Source organism: Cupressus sempervirens, chromosome 5, assembly GCF_028749045.1.
Source record: "Cupressus sempervirens isolate cs-2001-9-10 chromosome 5, ASM2874904v1, whole genome shotgun sequence".
In the NCBI taxonomy this organism is placed as follows: Eukaryota; Viridiplantae; Streptophyta; class Pinopsida; order Cupressales; family Cupressaceae; genus Cupressus; species Cupressus sempervirens.
In genome coordinates this window covers 635764455-635783788 of record NC_143122.1, presented here as the reverse complement: position 1 = coordinate 635783788, position 19334 = coordinate 635764455, and positions in this window count along the sequence as shown.

The following is a 19334-nucleotide window of genomic DNA, read 5'->3' as shown; positions in this document are numbered from 1 at the left end:
AAAGTAAGAATTACATTACTAAAGAATTCTTGAATTAGTTCATACAGATCTTTATGGACCAATAGGTACAAAGAGCTTCACTAGAGACAAATTATTCATTTTGTTTGTTGATGATTATTCTAAGATGATGATAGTAATGTACTTAAAGGATAAATTTGAAGCTTTTAAAAAATTCAAGTGGTATCTGGCTAGGGTTGAGAAAGAAACAACTAAGAAGTTAAAATGCTTAAGCTCAAATAGAGGAGGAGAGTTCATCTCTAATGAATTCAATGAATTTTGTAATGAAAGAGGAATCAAAAGACATGTATCTACACCTAGTACACCTCAGTAGTATGGCATAGTAGAAAGAAGAAATAGATCCATCATGGATTGTGCAAGAACACTGATGATAGAGAAAAATGTTGCAACCAAATACTGGAAGGAAGCAATCAACATAACAATTCATACCTTGAACCAAGATCAACTAAAGAAAGGTACATATCAAACAACTTATGAATTATGGAATGGCTATAAACCTAATGTCTATTATTTCAAATTATTTGGAAGCAAATGTTATATATTGAAAGAGTTAAGGAAAGGAAAGTTTGATGTGAAAAGTGATGAAGGCATTTTCCTAGGATACTCCAACAAGAGCAAAGCATACAAATGTTTGAATCTTGCTACTCACAAGGTCATAGAAAGTGCACATGTAAAATTTGATGAGTTTGTAGAAAAGAATGAAGGAAAAAGAAGTAAAGAACCTAAAGATTACAAAAACTTTTTCTACTTTGAACCTGATACATTACCTAGCATTCAACAGATTACCCCAATCGAGTCACCCAAGTCTAGAGTGTCAACCAAGTTGCAGCTAGTGCAACCCGAGTTTGAAACAGTTTGAACTAAGTCTCAGATTGAGGAACCCAAGTAATAATCTATGGGAACTGAGTCTCATACAGTACAAACATTGTAGAATTTGGAAATTCATTAAACCTTTGAGCATGGTGAATCGAGTGAATCCATTCCAAAACCTAAAGTAAGATACATGTACTTGCTAGATATGTCAAAAGGAATTATGCACCTGAGAAAATAATTAGAGATTAAACAAAGGCACAATGACAAGGAATGAACTAAAAGGTACATGTTTTCTTATTGAATTTGAACCTAGAACTATTAATGATGCATTGAAAAATGAAAGTTGAATAGAGGTAATGAATGAAGAGATTGAGAAAATTGAAAGAAACAATACTTGGACTCTTGTTCCTAGACCCAAGGATAAAAATGTAATTGGTACAAAGTGGGTATTTAGATAAAATGAATGAAAATGTTGAAGTATCAAGGAATAAGGCAAGGCTAGTGTGCAAATGATATGCTCAAGAAGAAGGCATAAACTATGGAGAAACATTTGCTCCTATTGCTAGACTTAAAGGAGTCAAAACACCACTTGCATATGTTGCATTGGAAGGATTCAAAGTATATCAAATGGATGTAAAATCAGATTTCTTGAATGGAATTCTAGAAGAAGAAGTCTACATTGATCAACCTAAAGGGGTTTCTTTTATCCAAACAAAAGAGACATGGTCTATAAGCTACACAAAGCTTTATATGGTTTGAAGAAAGCTCCTAGAGAATGGTACGAGAGACTTAATGGATATCTAGTAAAGATTGGTTTTCAAAGAACTAATGATAACAACAATCTATATATTAAAGAGGAATCACAAAACAATATTTTGTTAGAAAAAATATTTTTGGATGATATCCTATTTACAAGTTATAATGACTTATGCAAGTCATTCTCTAAAGAAATGAGGAAAGTGTTTTGAGAAATAAAATTCTTTGTTGGTTTACAAGTTCATCAAATGAAGGATGATATATTTACATTACTCAATCAAAATATATCAAGGAGATATTGGAGACCTTTGAAATGGAAGATTCAAAACTAGTTGGAACATCTATGTCTACTAGACACAAGTTATCCAAGGATGATGATTCAAAAGAGGTAAATTAGACTACCTATAGATCTATGATTGGAAAAATTTAGTATGTTGTTCACACAAGACCTTATATTGCATTAATAGTTGGTATAGTTGCAAGATTCTCTGCAAATTATATGATGGCAATCAAAAGAATTATGAGATATCTAAAAGGTACTCAAGACTATAGTCTATGGTACAAGAAAGGAGGGAACTTCGAGTTGAAATCCTTTACTAATGTTGATTAGGCTAAAAGCATTGATGATAGGAAGAGCATTGGCGAGGAGCATTATTTCTTGGAAAGAGGTTAGTATCTTGGACAAGTAAGAAGCATAATTGCATCTCTTAGTCTACTAAAAAGGAAAAATATGTCATTGTAGCAGCTAATTTCTCCAACATAATGTGGTTCAAGAAATTGTTATCAAGAATTAAGGAAGAAATCAAGGATCTAGTGGTTATCTACTGTGATAATAGAAGTACAATCAATATATCTAAAATTCCAGTAATGCACACCAAGACAAAACACATTACAATCAAGTATCATTTTCTAAGAGAATTAGTTCAAGATAAATATGTTAGATTTGAATATGTTAACACAAAGAAGTAGGTTGCTGACATATTTGCCAAACCATTATCTAAGGATGCATTTTTGTATCTAAGAGGAAAGTTAGGGGTCATTCCCCTATCTGATGCTCACTAGAGTACAAATTAGTGATACATCAACTAAGCTTCATTGAAGAACTATGAAATTGATGCAAAGAAGTCAGAGCTCATTGCATATGGATCAGTACATTGTAAAAGCACTATGTCAAGTCTTTAGCATTTGATGTTAAAGAGGGAGAGAATCATATCATATATTCATTGAGAGAGATTGGTGTAATTAGAGAAGAATTAGAGGCAATAATCTACAAGAGGGAGAAATTGATCTAATAGAGTATGAAGATAAGATGGCAGAGGGAGAATCTCATAGGAAGTTCTCACGGATAGATAGAGAATAAGAATGAAACTAAAGATATTATAAAATCTTATAAATCATTTGATTGCTCTAAGTTTTCTTAGCATAATGACATGTTGTGCTGACTTCAATGCCAAAGAGGGAGATTGTTGATAATAATTATTGAATTGTGTACACAAATGGTATACTCTTACAGAGAACTGCTAGTTGGAACCGAGTTTAGAAGACTCTAGTATTCACTGAGAAAAAGTTCAAAAGAAGCCAAGTTTAGGAATTTATCTATAAACTAAGTCATGTCAGTTATCAAAGGAGTACAATGTAAACTGAGTTAGGTTAGTTACCAAGGAACTCAGTGGCAACTGAGTGACTCAATTTTTCAGTTTAAGTTGACCTTTAGTAGATTAGTTTTATTCATCAGTTGGTTTATGCAAGTTGACTCAATGAATTTTATTTGTTTATTTGTAGGGGTATTCAATCTAAATTGACATTAGATTTCATATATATGAAAAGTCAAGATGTGGACTAAATAGTGAGCAAGAGGTGAAGAAGATAAGATGCGAGAAGAGAAGGATATCTAATTAAGAGAAAATTATCCAAGGAGCTACAAAAATTATTCTAGTCAAGGAGAATCTAGAGGATAAGCTATAATAGTGATTTGAATCTACAATCTAGTTGCTTCATAAATCAAGTCAATCATTGTTACTCTCTAAAAATTGTAGTAGTGAAGAAATATCTTAACAGAGTTGACTTACCAATCATTTTGTAAATCCTCTAACTAGGTGGCATTTCTAGATTGAAGTGTCTTAAGACCTCTAACAAGGCCACTCCTAACACAGTGATTCAAATCCTTTAACAGGGTCACACCTAACAATGTATTTTGTAACCTTTACAGTTGGCTCCTAACAGGGTCACTTCAAAAGAGTGAAAAGTTGTAGCTAGTTGCATTGGTGGTTTTCCCAAATTGGGTTTCCACATTAAATATTGGTGTCTCATGTGTTCATGTTACTTTCTTATTGATTTATCTTTTTGCAACTAAGTTACTAAAGGTTAATACACATTAATATATCAGATTGCTTTGTTAACCAAGTTACAATGATTATCTAGTTCTAACTGAGCTGTGAGTTTCAAGAAAGTTTGTATTGGAATCTAAGGGATTTGGAATTGTTTTAGTGGTAATTGATTCACCCCTCCACTCTTAGTTACTCCTCTTATATTTCCAACATTGCATTCATCTCAAAAAACAACTATGTTTTTTTAAGGAAAACATGCATAAGAATAGAAAAAAATCAAAGCAACTTACTAAAGTAACAGGGAAAAAAACCTAAAGTAGTTTTCATATTGGAAAACTAAAATCCAGTAAAGAGGCTACATTATTTAGGGGAAAAATGCATTTCTAGGAGAAAAGCTCCCACATATAAGCATGCCATCTTAATGATGAATTAATTACAATACTAGACTTTACATGACCACTCATGTACCTTTACAAGACTAATGCTCATCCAACTTGTAAATCCCCCTGGAGCTACAATCATGTGCATGTTATTTTTTAATTGATTTAAAGAAAATACTAAACAATAAAATTTGAGGCCTTCTACTTTTTATTTACATTTTAATTTTTTTTAATAAGTAAGAGGTCAAAGCCATTGATTAAAATAGTAAAAAATCACAACCCAACTCAAGAGGCACTGAGAGGATGAGTTGGGTAGAATTCCTTAATTTTTTCTTGTCATTTGAAATATAGAAAAGAGAGATACAATGTGTAAATTAGAATTTTATTTCTACATTCTATTGCTCATTCAAAATCCCTTCATCTAGTTCAGTTTTGAAATAACAAAACCAAACCACCAAACAATTCATGGTCTACTTTGTTCATCTATTAGTTTGGAATATAATTAAACCACAAATCTAGAATTTGTCATTTTTTAAACCATATACCTTAAAAAGAGATAAGAGGACTAATAAATATATTTAACAAAATAAAGAAGAGGTTAAGAAAATACAAATGAACATAAGAAGCATTTTTTCATTTAAAAATTGAATTCAAAGTATAGCCAAGATAAAAAGTCAATTCGTAGGCATAAAAGAAGGGGATTGAGGTTCTTTCTCCTATGAGATCCCTTCATCATCTCTTGGTGAGGTATCCAAACATTATTACCAAAACAAATTTCCTTTTTAGCAAGATCCCACTCATAGTAATACCATATTCATCAGTATATTTATCCCTTTAATGATGTCCTATCTTCATTAACATATAAATATTATCTTCCTTAGCTTATTGAAAGATTGATTCCTTGATTAGCTATCTCAGTTGCCCTCTTGTTCCCTTCATGATATATATGGTTGATTAAAATTTTGTCAAAATAATAACAAAGCACCAGGGCTTTCATTAATTGGGCATCTAATCTTTAGTTAGTGAGGGAGCCTTTCTTGAGGGTATTGATTATTATGGATGAGTCACCTTATATTTATAGTTTCTTAAGTCCAAATTCCTTACAAAGATCCAAACCCTCTACTAAAGCAAAAAAAAATTGCCCAATTGTTGGTAGCTTCCTCAATTTCTTTGGATATACCTACAATCTTTATCCCTTCATCATTATGAATGTTGCATCTTATACTAGCCTTATCAAGATTCTACCTAGATTATCCATTGAAATTGAGCATATATCATCCTTTCTTAGGAGCCTTCCAAATGCATTCTTTCTTGCTAATGTTACTTTGAAGCCCCCCCTTCTCTAGGAAGGGCGGATATTTAATCCAATCCACCTACCACACATCTTCTCATCCCATTGAGACATGTTTTCCCCTTTGGGGATCATACATCAATTTATTGTTTATTAATTTGATGATCGAGGCTTCAATTTTATTGATAAGATGATTAACCTCCATTTTCTTGTTCTAAAATATTCTTCTATTTATCTTTTTCCAGTGGGAACTATGGAAGGAGAGGAGATCCAAAGGATCTTGTAAATGCTATTTAGTTTCAACAATGGACAAAGCTAAAAGAAAATTTATGGTGGAGTTAGGGAAGGCTAATTTCCACCCTAACTTAGAACACTACCATCACCAGCAGTGGTTTGAGAAAGGACAATTAAGAAAAAGGTGATATGTTGATTCCACTTCTGATTCACAAAGGGGGTATCTTTTAGGCCCGTAGTATCTCATTATCCTAAACCTATCTATTGTTAGGGCTCTATCATAGAGAATAATATGGGTGAATACTCCTTGGGGAGATAGAATTTATCCCAACAAAGATTAGTAGGGAGAGGACTCTTAGAGAACCCTAGACAGGATTGTATAAGCTTATAACTCATCCTAGAATGATAAATTTGTTGGAAATACAATAGGGAAAGTAAACTCTGAGGGCAAGGTGAATCAGTCCTTCAAAAATTTATCCATTAAAACATTCACCACACATCCATCTCACAATTTTCATATAAACTCAAATACCAAACTAAGCATGTTCATCCATAGCATGAAAGCAATAAACATTCAACACATATATGACATAAGATATTTGGTTACCCATAAACCCTCCAATAAGAAGGTAAAACTAGGGTGGGGATGACACCCACAAATCTTCACTATTGCAGTTGTAAAGTGTATCCAATGAAAGTTACAATGTTTGATCATAAACCATGATATACCTTGTGAAAGTTCTGCCCTGTTAAAGGCTTACAAAGATTGTTGGATCTTACCCTATTAAAGGATTTCAACACCCTATTAGAAATGTGTATGATTAAAGGACTTCAACTTAAAATGAAGTAAGCACTTGATTAAGAGATTTATACAAAAGTATGCTAGAACTTGAAACTTGTTAATGCTACTATGTTAAGAGATTTTACTAATTCACCTATAAGGATGTCTTAGCCTTGATCCTTTGGTTAGCACTTCTTTGCTAGATAACATATCACCTCTTTTTTGATGTATGCTTGTTTCTCTCTACTTTCTTCTATTCTCTCTAACTGATTCTACAATTTATATCTCAATTCATAACTCCTTAGTCACAATGAATGCTCTATCTACACATGAAAACTTCTCTCTTTGCTCATACAATCTTTAAGGTTTTCCTTCCTTAAGAAGACCTAGGTACTTAGGATTATGTAATCTAATTGGTTGCATGTATTGCATAGGGATTCTAAATAAAGATTTTTTCTTATCATCTAGAATTGCAAAATAATCCTTAAGTCAGCTCAAAAATGATTTACATAGGAGTTTGTGCCATTACAAGTAACTATGTCCAAAATTGTTTACTCGACACTTAAAGCCTCTGATTCTTGACATCCACTATATCTTCAATGTTGTAACTCATCTTCTGAATGACTCGATATCCACTATTCACTCGGCATATACTAACTTGCTCATCACTAGAGTGACTCGACACTAATTGTTTGCTCATCACATACTATATATTTTGCTTAGTGTGCACTATCTGACAACTTATGCTTGGCATACACTATCTGACAACTTATGCTCAGCATACACTACTTATTCAACGTGCACTTTAGGAATATGACTAAGTGTGTAGCCACTCATATGTCAATACCAATCTAAGGTTAACAAAATTTCACTCTTGCATCCATCCCCGAAAGGAAATTTTCTAAGAGGCTGTCATATTCTTCAAAAGGTCCTTCTCACTTAAAGGGATGTCCTCATCCAAGATTTTCCAATGCCATTTAAGACTTGCTTGTTCAAAAACCACATAATCATTTACTCTAGAACCCCCTTGGACTCTAAATGACCCATTGAATGGAGGATAGAAGGAAATTCTTCTAAGACTTTGTAACCACCCCAAGGTTCATGCCAAAAATGTGCATCCTCTTCATTCCCTAAGTCCAAAGTTAACTTCTTTAGAATGATAGATCTATATTTAAGAGAGAAATTTCAAATTCTTGAGCCTTTAGGTGCATTGGCTTCTCTAAATAGATTAGAAGGAACCAAAGAGGAAAGGTATTTGTGAAAGAGAATCCTAACCCATTTTAAGTTTTTGAACTTTAGCATTCTCCATGCTAGCCTGGCTCCCAAAGAATTCCCTTGTAATTTGATGTTCTTGATACTAGCCCTACCTTGGTCTTTTGATTTACAAACTTGATCCCAAGATACATGGGAACTTTTTCTTCTCATTTGACCCTTTTGAATAAAAATGTTCTAAGAAGCCTATTAATTTAATTTAGTATACTACTTGGTGGGTCCATGTAAGAAAGTTGATAGATACGTAGCCTTGATAAGACTGATTGAACTGAAGTAACTCTTCTTGCAAATGAGATTTATTTTCCTTTCCATCCTGCCACTATTTTTAGAAGCTTTTCTAAAATAGGATCCCACAATTTGGTTAATTTCAAGTACTAGAGTTTAAAGGTATCCCTAAGTATTTATAGGGAAGGGATACCTTCTTGAAGTTGAAAATATCACAAATCTGATCTTCTACACTTGGATGGGTGTTAAAGAAAAATATGCCTAATTTATCTTTATTGATCTCTTGATTAGAGGCCAAAGAGTATTTCGTTAAGATCTCATTTAGAGTAGTAGCCTCCTCTATCATGCTCTAACCATAAAGTATAGTATCATCCACAAGATGTTGATTCGTAGTCACTTCTAAATCACTAGTAATAGAAATGCCTCTAATTTGGCCTAAAGATTGAATATTAGACAAAGATCTACGAAAAGCATCAGCTATAAGGATAAACAAAAAGGGGGAAATTGGATCCCCCTACCTTAAACTTCTTGAAATACTAAAGAAGCACTTTAGAGATTTATTTACTAGGATAGATAATTTTGGTGTCGAGATGCATTCAAAGATCAAGTTTATCCATTTCTTAGAGAAACCATAAGCTTCTAGGCATTTACATGGGAATTTCTAATATACTCTATTGTATTCCTTTTTGATGTCTAGTTTGATCAACATACTTGTTTTTTTGTTGACTTGGTCAGAGTGTATTTCTTTATATTCTATAAATTTTTTGTCATAAATCAATTGACCAAGGGCAAAACCAATATAATCTTCACGAATAAGGTTAGGTAAGAGAAACTAAAGTTGGTTAGCCAAATTCTTGGGAAGCGATTTGTAAAGAGTATTACAAAGTGTTATAGGTCGAAAGTCATCAAAAAAATTTGCTTTCTATTTTTTAGGGATGAGAGAAACAAATGTATTATTTACTTCTCTCAAATGTTTACCTAAATTCCTAACTCCTTCTAGCACACTTTAATGTCTTCACCTGTAAAATCCCAACAATTCTAAAAGAAGGTTTGTGGGAAGCCATCAGGCCTAGGCAATTATCTGGGTTCATGAGATTTAGAGTTGTCTCAATTTCTTGTTTAGTGACTTTTGCATTAGCATTTCATTTTTATCCTCAAAGATAAGTTTGGTAATAGAGGCTAAAATATCCTTTTGGGCCCTAAGGTTGGAGATTTTTGTATTTTTATAAATGTGATCAAAATATGAGATGATTTTTGAGCTAATATATTCTAGAGAATCCCTAATTTGAACTTTATCATCTTTGATGGATGTTATACAGTTAATCATTCTCCTTTGTTTGGTACTATTATGAAAGGCTTTTGTGTTCTTGTATGTTGGCTCTAACTAGGTTTCCCTAAACTTTTGCCTCCAAAAGACTTCCTCCTTAGCTAGGACATCTGCATATTGTTGCATGAGCTTCTTCTCTTCAAGGAATTTGGGTAAACCCATCCCATGCTCCAATACCGCTTTGTTGAGAGATTCCAATTTATCATCTAGGGTGAATTTTTCCTCAAATATATTCCCAAAGAAATTTGAGTTCCATTCTTTCAATTTTCATTTAATAATCTTCAACTTACTAACTGCTTGAAATTTTTTTGGAGCTGAATACTTTGGTTTCATTCCACCATTGCTTAATCAAATTAAGGTAGTTAGCATCCTTAAGCCACATTTGTTCAAAAAAGTGCATTTACTTGGTCTTTTATCCTTAATAATTTGAAGCTCAATGGGAAAGTGATCTGATCTCAAAAATGGTTTAACATCAAATACAAATGAAATATAGAAGGTAGATAAATCCCCATGAATGGAGAACCTATCAATCTTTCAAAAATATTAGTAAAACTCTTCCTCTTGTTATTCCAGGTGAATGACTTTGAGGAGCATTCAATTTCCAACAGACCAACCCTATGGACCTAGTTTGTAAGATCTTTGGATGTTAAGGAGAGATAGTATTAGAAAGTAAAGTCCACCAAAATAACTGAGGGGAGCAGGGGATGAATCAGTTATCTAATCAAAATAACTTTTATTAACGTTAATAATTCTAAAAAATGTGATCAATATAAAGAGAAACCATAATATTAGATTGTGGTGACTGATCAGGAAAGTACTATACATACTTCATAAATTCTTTAGGGTTCGGGGCATCGCCCCTTAGAAAAAAATTGGGCCCCATTTTATCAAAATTTTGGGCCGACATGTAATTATTAATTATAACCCTAAAGTGGTTAAAATACTTGTATAAAAGGGCTTAGGGTTAGGGATTGTTTTATAAGGTGTGATGTGATATTGGTTCTTGCGACGATATTGAGCTATAAGGGATTATGGACTGTAATCAGGTTATAATCACTGGATCATAAAAATATTGGACTTGCTATTTGGTGGATGTAGCCCGAGGATTGGGTGAACCACGTTAAATCTTAGTGCCTTGTGTTCTTTTCTATGTGATTATTATTTTATGTTATTGGTTAGATTTGCATGTAATTATTATTTATGTCTGTGGTTTAATGCTAACAAGTGGTATCAAAGCCTAGTTTTTTTTCAGTTATCCTCTGTAAGAAAGTTTCATGGTTGAGTGGGAGCAATGGCAGATGAGGGTAAGCTGAGGGTTCATAGGTTTAATGGGCAGAACTTTTAGTTATAGAAGATGCAAATGGAAGACTATCTGTATCAGAAGGATTTATGGAAGCCGTTGGAAGGAAAAGTCAAGAATCATGGATCTATGTCTAATGATGAATGGGATCTTTTGGATAGAAAGTCACTTGGAAGCATTCAATTATGCCTGGCACCATTGGTGGCATTTAATATTACAAAAGAATTGGTGAAAACCCTAGCGACACTGTATGAAAAGCCCTCCACTTCAAACAAGGTATTTCTCATGAAGTGTTTATTTAATATGAAAATGGTAGAAGGTGGATCTGTTACAGATCATTTAAATGAGTTTAATACTATCACTAGTCAGTTATCTTCTATGGGTATCAATTTTGAAGACGAAATTAGGGCACTCTTGATTTTGTGTTCTTTGCCTAAAAGTTGGAATGGCTTGGTAATGGCTGTAAGTAATTCAGTTCTTGGATCTAGTACCCTAAAATATGATGATGTGATCGATGTTATTTTGAGTGAGGAAACTCGTAGGAAAACCTCAAGTGGATCTACATCAGGAAGTGCTTTGAATGCACAAAGTAGGGGCAGAACGATTGAGAGAGGAAGTAAGTTTGGAAATTGTAGAAAATCAAGAGGAAAGTCAAAGGGGAGGAGGTCTCAATTGAGAGGACCGAACAACTACTAGTACTGTGGGAAACCAGGGCACAAAAAGAAAGATTGTTGGAATCGAAAGAAAAATGAAGGAGACAAAGAGGCAAATGTGGTAAGTAGCAAATTCGAAGAGGATGCTTTGCTTCTGTCTTTAGAAAGTGTTGATGATTCATGGGTTTTAGATTCTAGTGCTTCATTTCATGCTACACCTTATAGAGGTTATTTCATTGATTATGTCCAAGAGGATTTTGGGCTTGTTTATTTGGGGGATAATGAACCCTGTCAGATTGTTTGAAAGGGAAAAATTAAGATTAAGTTCAAAATGGAAATCATTGGCTCCTACATGAGGTAAGACATGTTCCAAGGCTGAGTAGGAATTTAATTTCAATAGCGAAACTTAGTGATGAGGGTTGTGTACTTACTTTTAATGATAAAAATTGGAAGGTTTCAAAAGGTTCCCTTGTAGTAGGAAAAGGTGTGAAAGTAGGCACCTTATATCTTTGTACAAGTCATATTGTTCCTTCTACTTTAATTTCTTCAGAGAAAAATGAATGTTTAGGAACACTTGTTGCAGTTGAGCAGGGAGAACAAATAGTTGTTGTATATTTTGATACAATGCTATGGCACAATAGACTTGGGCACATGAGTGAGAAAGGTATGAAAGTACTTCATTGAAAGAAGTTTTACCAGGTCTGAAATGTGTTAATATGGATTTTTGTGAAAATTGTGTGTATGGAAAACAAAAGAGAGTGAGTTTTGCAAAGACTAGAAAGGAAAATAAAAGGGAGAAATTAAAGCTTGTGCATGCCAATGTATGGGGACTAGCTCAGGTATCTTCCCTTGGTGGCTCTCATTACTATGTTACATTTATTGATGATGCAACTAGAAAAGTATGAGTTTATTTCCTTAGACAAAAATCTGATGTATTTCAAACTTTAAGAAATGGAAATGCTTGGTTAAAAATGAGATTGGTAAAATATTAAAATGTCTCAGATCTGATAATGGTGGTGAGTATTGTAGTCATGAATTTGAAGATTATTGCTCCACTAATGGTATTTGTAGACAAAAAATTGTTCCAAGAACTCCACAGGAAAATGGGGTGGTTGAATGCATGAACAAGACTATAATGGAAAGTGCAAGGAGCATGAGGTCACATGCTAGGTTTCCCTTACACATGTGGGTGGAGGCTATCAATACTATTGTATATTTGATTAATAGAGGTCCCTCTACTCCTTTTGGTTGTGGTATTCCAAAGGAAGCATGGACTAGTAAGAAGGTGAGTTATTTTTTTCTCAAAACCTTTGGTTGTGAAGCATTTGATCACATAGATTATGAAAATAGAACCAAGCTATAAGCTAAGTCAAAAAAATGTGTATTTGTTAGATATGGCATTAATGAGTTTGGTTATAGGCTTTAGGATTTTTAAAATCATAAAATTGTAAGAAGCAGGGATGTCATATTCAATGAGAAAGTATTGTACAAAGATCTATTGCAGCAACATGAGAAGAAAGAAGATGATTATGTAGTGTTGGATGATACTCCAAAAGCTAATGTTCCAGCCATTCCTCATGATGTGCAACAACCACAACATCAAATACCACACACACCAGTGAATGTTAGACAGTCAACAAGGAAAATTAGACCTCCACAAAGATTTTCTCCCTCTTTGTATTCTATTTTACTTACTGATGCTGGTGAACCTAAAATTTATGATGAAGCTATGTAGGTGGATACTAAGATTCAGTGGGAGTTTGCCATAAAAGATGAAATGGACTCTTTGTTGAAAAACAAGACATGGGATTTGTGCAAGTTGCCTGCAGGTAAAAAGGCTTTATAGAATAAGTGGGTTTACAAGTTAAAAGAAGAGGATGGAGGTAAGAAAAGATTTAAAGCTCGGTTAGTTGTAAAAGTATTTGCACAGAAAAAGGGAATTGATTTTGATGAGATATTTTTTCCTGTTGTTAAAATGACTTCTATTCATACTGTTTTAAGTCTAGTGGCTATTAAAGATTTGCATTTAGAGCAACTGGATGTTAAAAAAGCCTTCCTTCATGGTGATTTGGATGAAGAGATATATATGGCTTAGCCACAGGGATTTGCAGTCAAAGGTAAGGAGAACTTAGTGTGCAAATTGAAGAAAAGTTTATATGGCTTGAAGCAAGCACCTCATCATGGTATCTGAAATTTGATAGTTTTATGCATGAGCATGGTTACAGAAGGTGTCATTTAGATCATTTTGTCTACTTTAAGAGGTTGGATGATGATAGCTACATTATTTTATGTTTATATGTTGATGATATGCTTGTAGCTAGGTCTAACATGGATCACATTAAGGGGTTAAAAAGCCAATTAGAACATGCATTTTCTATGAAGGATTTGGGGGCAGCAAAACAAATCCTTGGTATGAAGATTTGCAGCGATAGGAAAAATAGAACATTGACACTATCTCAAGCTGATTATGTTGAGAAGGTGTTACAACATTTCTCTATGGAGAATGCTAAAGCTGTTAGCACTCATTTACCTAGTCATTTGAAATTGACTAAGGAGATGTGTCCCAAGACACAAGAAAAGGAGGATAAGATTTCCAAGGTACCCTATGCCTCAGCTGTAGGAAGCTTGATGTATGTTATGGTATGTACTAGGCTAGATATTGCACATGCAATGGGAGTTGTTAGCAGATATATGAGTCATCCAAGAATTGAGCATTAGAATGCAGTCAAATGGATTCTTAGATATTTGAGAGGAACATCCAATAAGTGTTTACACTTTGGGGCCTCTACTACTGATTTACAGGGCTATGTTGACTCAAATTTGGCAGGGGATATTGATACTAGGCAGAGTACTATAGGTTACGTCTTTACTATTGGTGGGGCAGTTGTGAGTTAGGTTTCTAAGTTACAAAAGGTTAATGCTTTATCCACTACAAAGCCAAAGTATGTAGCTGCTACAGAGGCAGCCAAGGAGATGATATGGCTTCACTTCTTCTTTAAAGAATTGGGACATCCTCAAAAGGATAATTATTTGTTCATAGATAGTCAGAGTGTCATTCATCTTGCAAAGAATTCAGGTCTGCATTCAAAGACCAAACACATACAGTTGCGATACCATTTCATTCGGTCAGTTTTGGAGGATGGATAGTTAAAGCTAGAGAAGGTACATACCAAATGACAATCCAATAGATATGTTGACAAAGGTAGTAACAAGGGAAAAGTTGAACTCCTCTTCAGTTTCATTTGGTCTTCTAGACTAAATATGAATAAAAGAACAATAGCGTCCAAGGTGGTTTGATCCAGCGGGAGCCCCATGTGGTAGCAATATTACTATAGGATCAATTTCCAAGTGGGAGATTGTTGTTTAGTGTGGAGCTTGATCAGTCCCCAAGTGCGAGATTGTTAGATTGTGGTGACTGATTAGAATAGTATTGTACATACTCCATAAATTCTTTGGGGTTCAGGGCATCACCCCTAAAAAAAAATTGGGCCCTATTTTGTCGAGATTTTGGGTCAACATGTAATTATTAATTATAACCCTAAAGCTATTAAAATACTTGTATAAAAGGGCTTAGGGTTAGGGATTGTTTCATAAGGTGTGCTGTGAAATTGGTTCTTGCAGTGGTATTGAGCTGTAAGGGATTACAGATTGTAATCAGGTTGTAATCACTAGATCATAAAAATATTGGACTTGTTGTTTGGTGGATGTAGCCCAGGGATTGGGTGAACCACATTAAATCTTGGTGCCTTGTGTTCTTTTTTGTGTGATCTATTATTTTTTGTTATTGGTTATATTTGCATGTAATTGTTATTTTTGTTTGTGGTTTAATCCTAACACATAAGAAGATCACCATAAACCAATAATGATAGATATGTTAATTAGGGAAACCCTTGATCAATGGGAAATCCTTGATGGGGATGGTATAGAAAAAAATGATGTACTAATATATGTTGGTCTCAGATTGATTTTGACAATCAAGTGTCAACACACTAAACCAATTTCCATATAGAAGCTGAGTACACTATATATGTAAGCATGATATAGGTGTTGACTGAATCATATAATCTGAGTGATATATAGGTGTCGAGTCATAGTTGGTGCCGAGCAAGCCAGAATACTATATGTGCCAAGTGAGCTAGAATGCTATATGAGCCCAGTGATCCAGAATGCTATATGTGTTGAGTGAGCCAGACTACTATATGTACCAAGTGAGCCAGAATGCTACATGTGTCAAGCATTAGAGGTAACAAGTGCCAAGTAACATAGTTTGGACATAGTTGTTTGTAACTGCACAAACACCTATGCAAACCATTTTTTTTGGGCCAACATAGAAGAATCTTGAAGGACATTAAAGATAATAATGAATCTTTTACATTTCCTATGCAATCAGCATGCAACCAATAAGAAAAGTGCAAGGAATGAACAAGAATTAAAGATTCAATATGGATCGTAGATCCATGCCTAACCCTAAGTCTTTGAAATACTTAAAAGGAGGATGAAACCCCATTGTATGAGTGGATAAGAGCAGTGTATGAGTAAACTATAACAAAATTCAGAGGGAAGTGTGAAAAGACTTAGAGATACAGAGCAAAATTGCAACATCCAATTGATCAAAATAGAGCAAGGGCATCAAAAAAATATCAGATCTCAGAGGATCAAGATTAGAGAGAGAAAATCAAGTGCCTGAATTCAACAATCAAAGATTGTAAGATATTAGGTTCATTTAATCTAATACTCTCTAGCAATTGTATTAGAAGGAAAATCCTATGTTGATAAGTTAACTTAATAGCTAGGTTGTAGAACCTTTGAAAATGTGATAAAATCCTTTAACAAGGTGACACTTCATGTAAAGTGTTTGTAAATCCTTTAAACAAGTCACTATTGACATAGTTTAAATTCTTTATGGGGCAGGCCTTTAACAGGGCAGACCATCATAAGTGGTCAAACATTATTACTGCAGTGATTTTGTGGGTATCATCCCCACCCCAGTTTTAACTTCTCATTTTGGAGGGTTTCTAGGTTACCAAGTTCTGGTGTTATGTGTTGTTGATGCATGTGTTTACTTTATGCTTATTTGATATGTTTACATGCATGTAGTTTACTTTCAGTTAAATTTTTTAATGGATAAATGTATTACTTTTGATTCACCCACCCACCCCACCCCCCCCTCAGAAGTATTCTTCCCATTTGATTATTCCAACAATTGGTATCATAGCCAAGGTTCTCACAAGGAGAAGCCTAATAGCTTAGAGAAAATATGTAAAGATGGAAGTCTTGAAACTTGGGAAGATTATAGAGAGTCAGGTGATTGATGTGCACCTTGCTCTACACAACTTGGAGGAAGCCAGAGAAGAATTGAGAAAACCCTCGAAAAGAAGGATGGATATAGCCATAGCTGAAAATGACACACAATGCAAGGAGATTGATACAACAAAAGTGTTTGCCAATGGAGATACTAAAAAATTTGATGCAGCAATAATAGAATTGATGGAGAAGAATAGAGCTCAAGCAGAAGAAATCCGAATACTCAAGCTTGAACAAGAATCACAAGCCATAATGCTTTGTGAAGTAATTGAATAGAAGAAAAGAGCCATTAAAGACAAGATTATGCTAGAAGATGACAAGAGAAATCTTACCAATAGACTGGAGGAAAAGATAATTGAGTTTGAAATAATCTCAAACATGTAGCTTGATACCCTAAGCCAGATGATAAATGCACATCATGAGCTGAATATGAAAGACATTGAGATCTCTACACTAAAAATGCAAAATGAACAATTGTAGAATGAATTGAAAAGAGAGAAGAAAGTTTTAGAAAGCTTCAAAAAACCTAATGAGGTTATCAAGTACTCTTAGTAGCTATTAAAATTACCAAGGGCTAGTAATGATACTTCAGGACTTGGTTACACCTGCACTAAAGAAGGAGAATCATCCAAGACTACAGAAGAAAGGAGTAACAAAGGTAAGAACACTAAACCTACTTGTCATTTATGTGGTAAAAAGGGACATACTTCTAATGTATGCAGGAGCAAGAATGCCCATTAGCATGATAAGTCTAAGAATGCAAGCTATTGTCACAAGTGCAAGAAGCAAGGACATCAAGCACATGAATGTAGGACTAGGACTATCAGGACACCAAGATTTGAAGGTCACTACTACGATTTCAAGAAGTATGGACATAGAGCATTTGACTATAGACCAAAGCCTATGTGGACATTAAATCAGCCAACAAGAGAACGTAACCATGGTCATCACTAAAATTGGGACTATAAAACCAAGTATAGTTTTCACTACTATCAAGAATATGAACACATTCCTAAAAATTGCATAAGGACACATTTTAGAGGAAACTACAGCAGATGGTTAAGTCAAACCACATGTTTTAGTTGCTTGAAGACTAGTCATATCAATAGGAATTTCCCAAAAAAGTCAAAGGAACCCAAGTTAGAAGTCAACAAAGGAAAAGAGAAGATGGATATAGAACATGTTAGAGGACAAATGAACAAGACATGGAAGAAGAAAGATGAGTGTTGCTAATCAAATGAAGGGATCACTTCACCTAACAGGTCAAGTGATCACACCTTATCCGATTAAGCATGGATAGGCATATGGGACTGATATACATAGTTATAACATGCATCAATCCCAAGATAAACAAGCACTGCAAAGAAGAAAACAACATGAATCAAGATGCAAAGTCAAAGCTTAAAAGTTCAGCAAGTGTTGCCGAGTTGTCCTCAGATGCCGAATAAATGTCAATATATGTTGAGTTGTCAATAGAAGTTGAGTGATGGAAATCTAGTTGAAGTTGAGTGAAGGAAAACCAACGGAAGCCAAGTTATGTTGAAATCTTCAAGAGCCGAGTGTACAGTTGTATGCACTAAGAATTTAATGCTAGGTTCAGAAAGTGTATAATGTCAAATTTTGATAATTTCTTGTCATTCAAACGTAGAGCAAGAACAAGAAGAGTGTTGAAGCAATTGAAGAGCAGCATTAAAATATTTTGCATAGGTTTCAACAAAGATTCAACATTTTTTTTATCAATCTAAGGTATTCTCCAAGTGTCAAGTTGCGCAATCATAAAGTTTTATATCTTTTGAAACCCTAGATCTGCAATATGGCTTCTAGTTCCAAAAACCCTAAGGATAAGGAAGGTCACGAGGTCTAATTAGTTAGTAATGAGGTCAACCAACTATATTTTAGGCTGATTCCATAAGTTGCTTATAAAAATGACCCTATCAGTGCACTCTCCATTATTTTACCCAAAGTTGTGATGGTGCAGGATGTGAGGAAGTGTTACAATTGTAAGATAGGAGCAATAGGAGACCTAGAAATTTTTCAAGCATATGATAAACTGTGTGATAACAAAATATTGAAGGAAGAATTTCAAATAGTTGAGAAAAGGGTTTAACTAGTGCCCTATTTTTCCCCACAATTTTCAAGACCGATTGGATACAAATTATTTTGACTCGAATTCATGATGGTTGTTTGTGGTTAGAAGGAGCATCCATGAAGATAATGAAGAGAATAGTGCATAGGGTTACAGGCTTTCCAACCTTAGATTGGCACAAGACCCTGCGTAGTGATTCAAAAGAAGCTATTGAAAAGAACACTAGGGCTAAATGGAATAAAATGGGCATGACCATTGACACAATCACAGATCCCCTTCTAGATTTTATAGTGAGAGTGATTTCTCACAAGTTATATCAATCTAAAAGATTGAATAGTGTATTGTGCATTGTTGTGGATGTGGCATATAAACTTGTCAAAAGGGATCATACATATGATCTAGCAGAACTATTATTACAATAGAGCACGGAGAATTCGGGAGCAATAAGAAGATCAAAAGGTGCTCAATGTAAGTTTGGATCAGTTCTTGTTTGCATATTCTTCTATGTCTTGGAAGAATTTTCCTCAATTGGTAAAGTGAACTGGAAATTCAACAAGTCAGCCATTA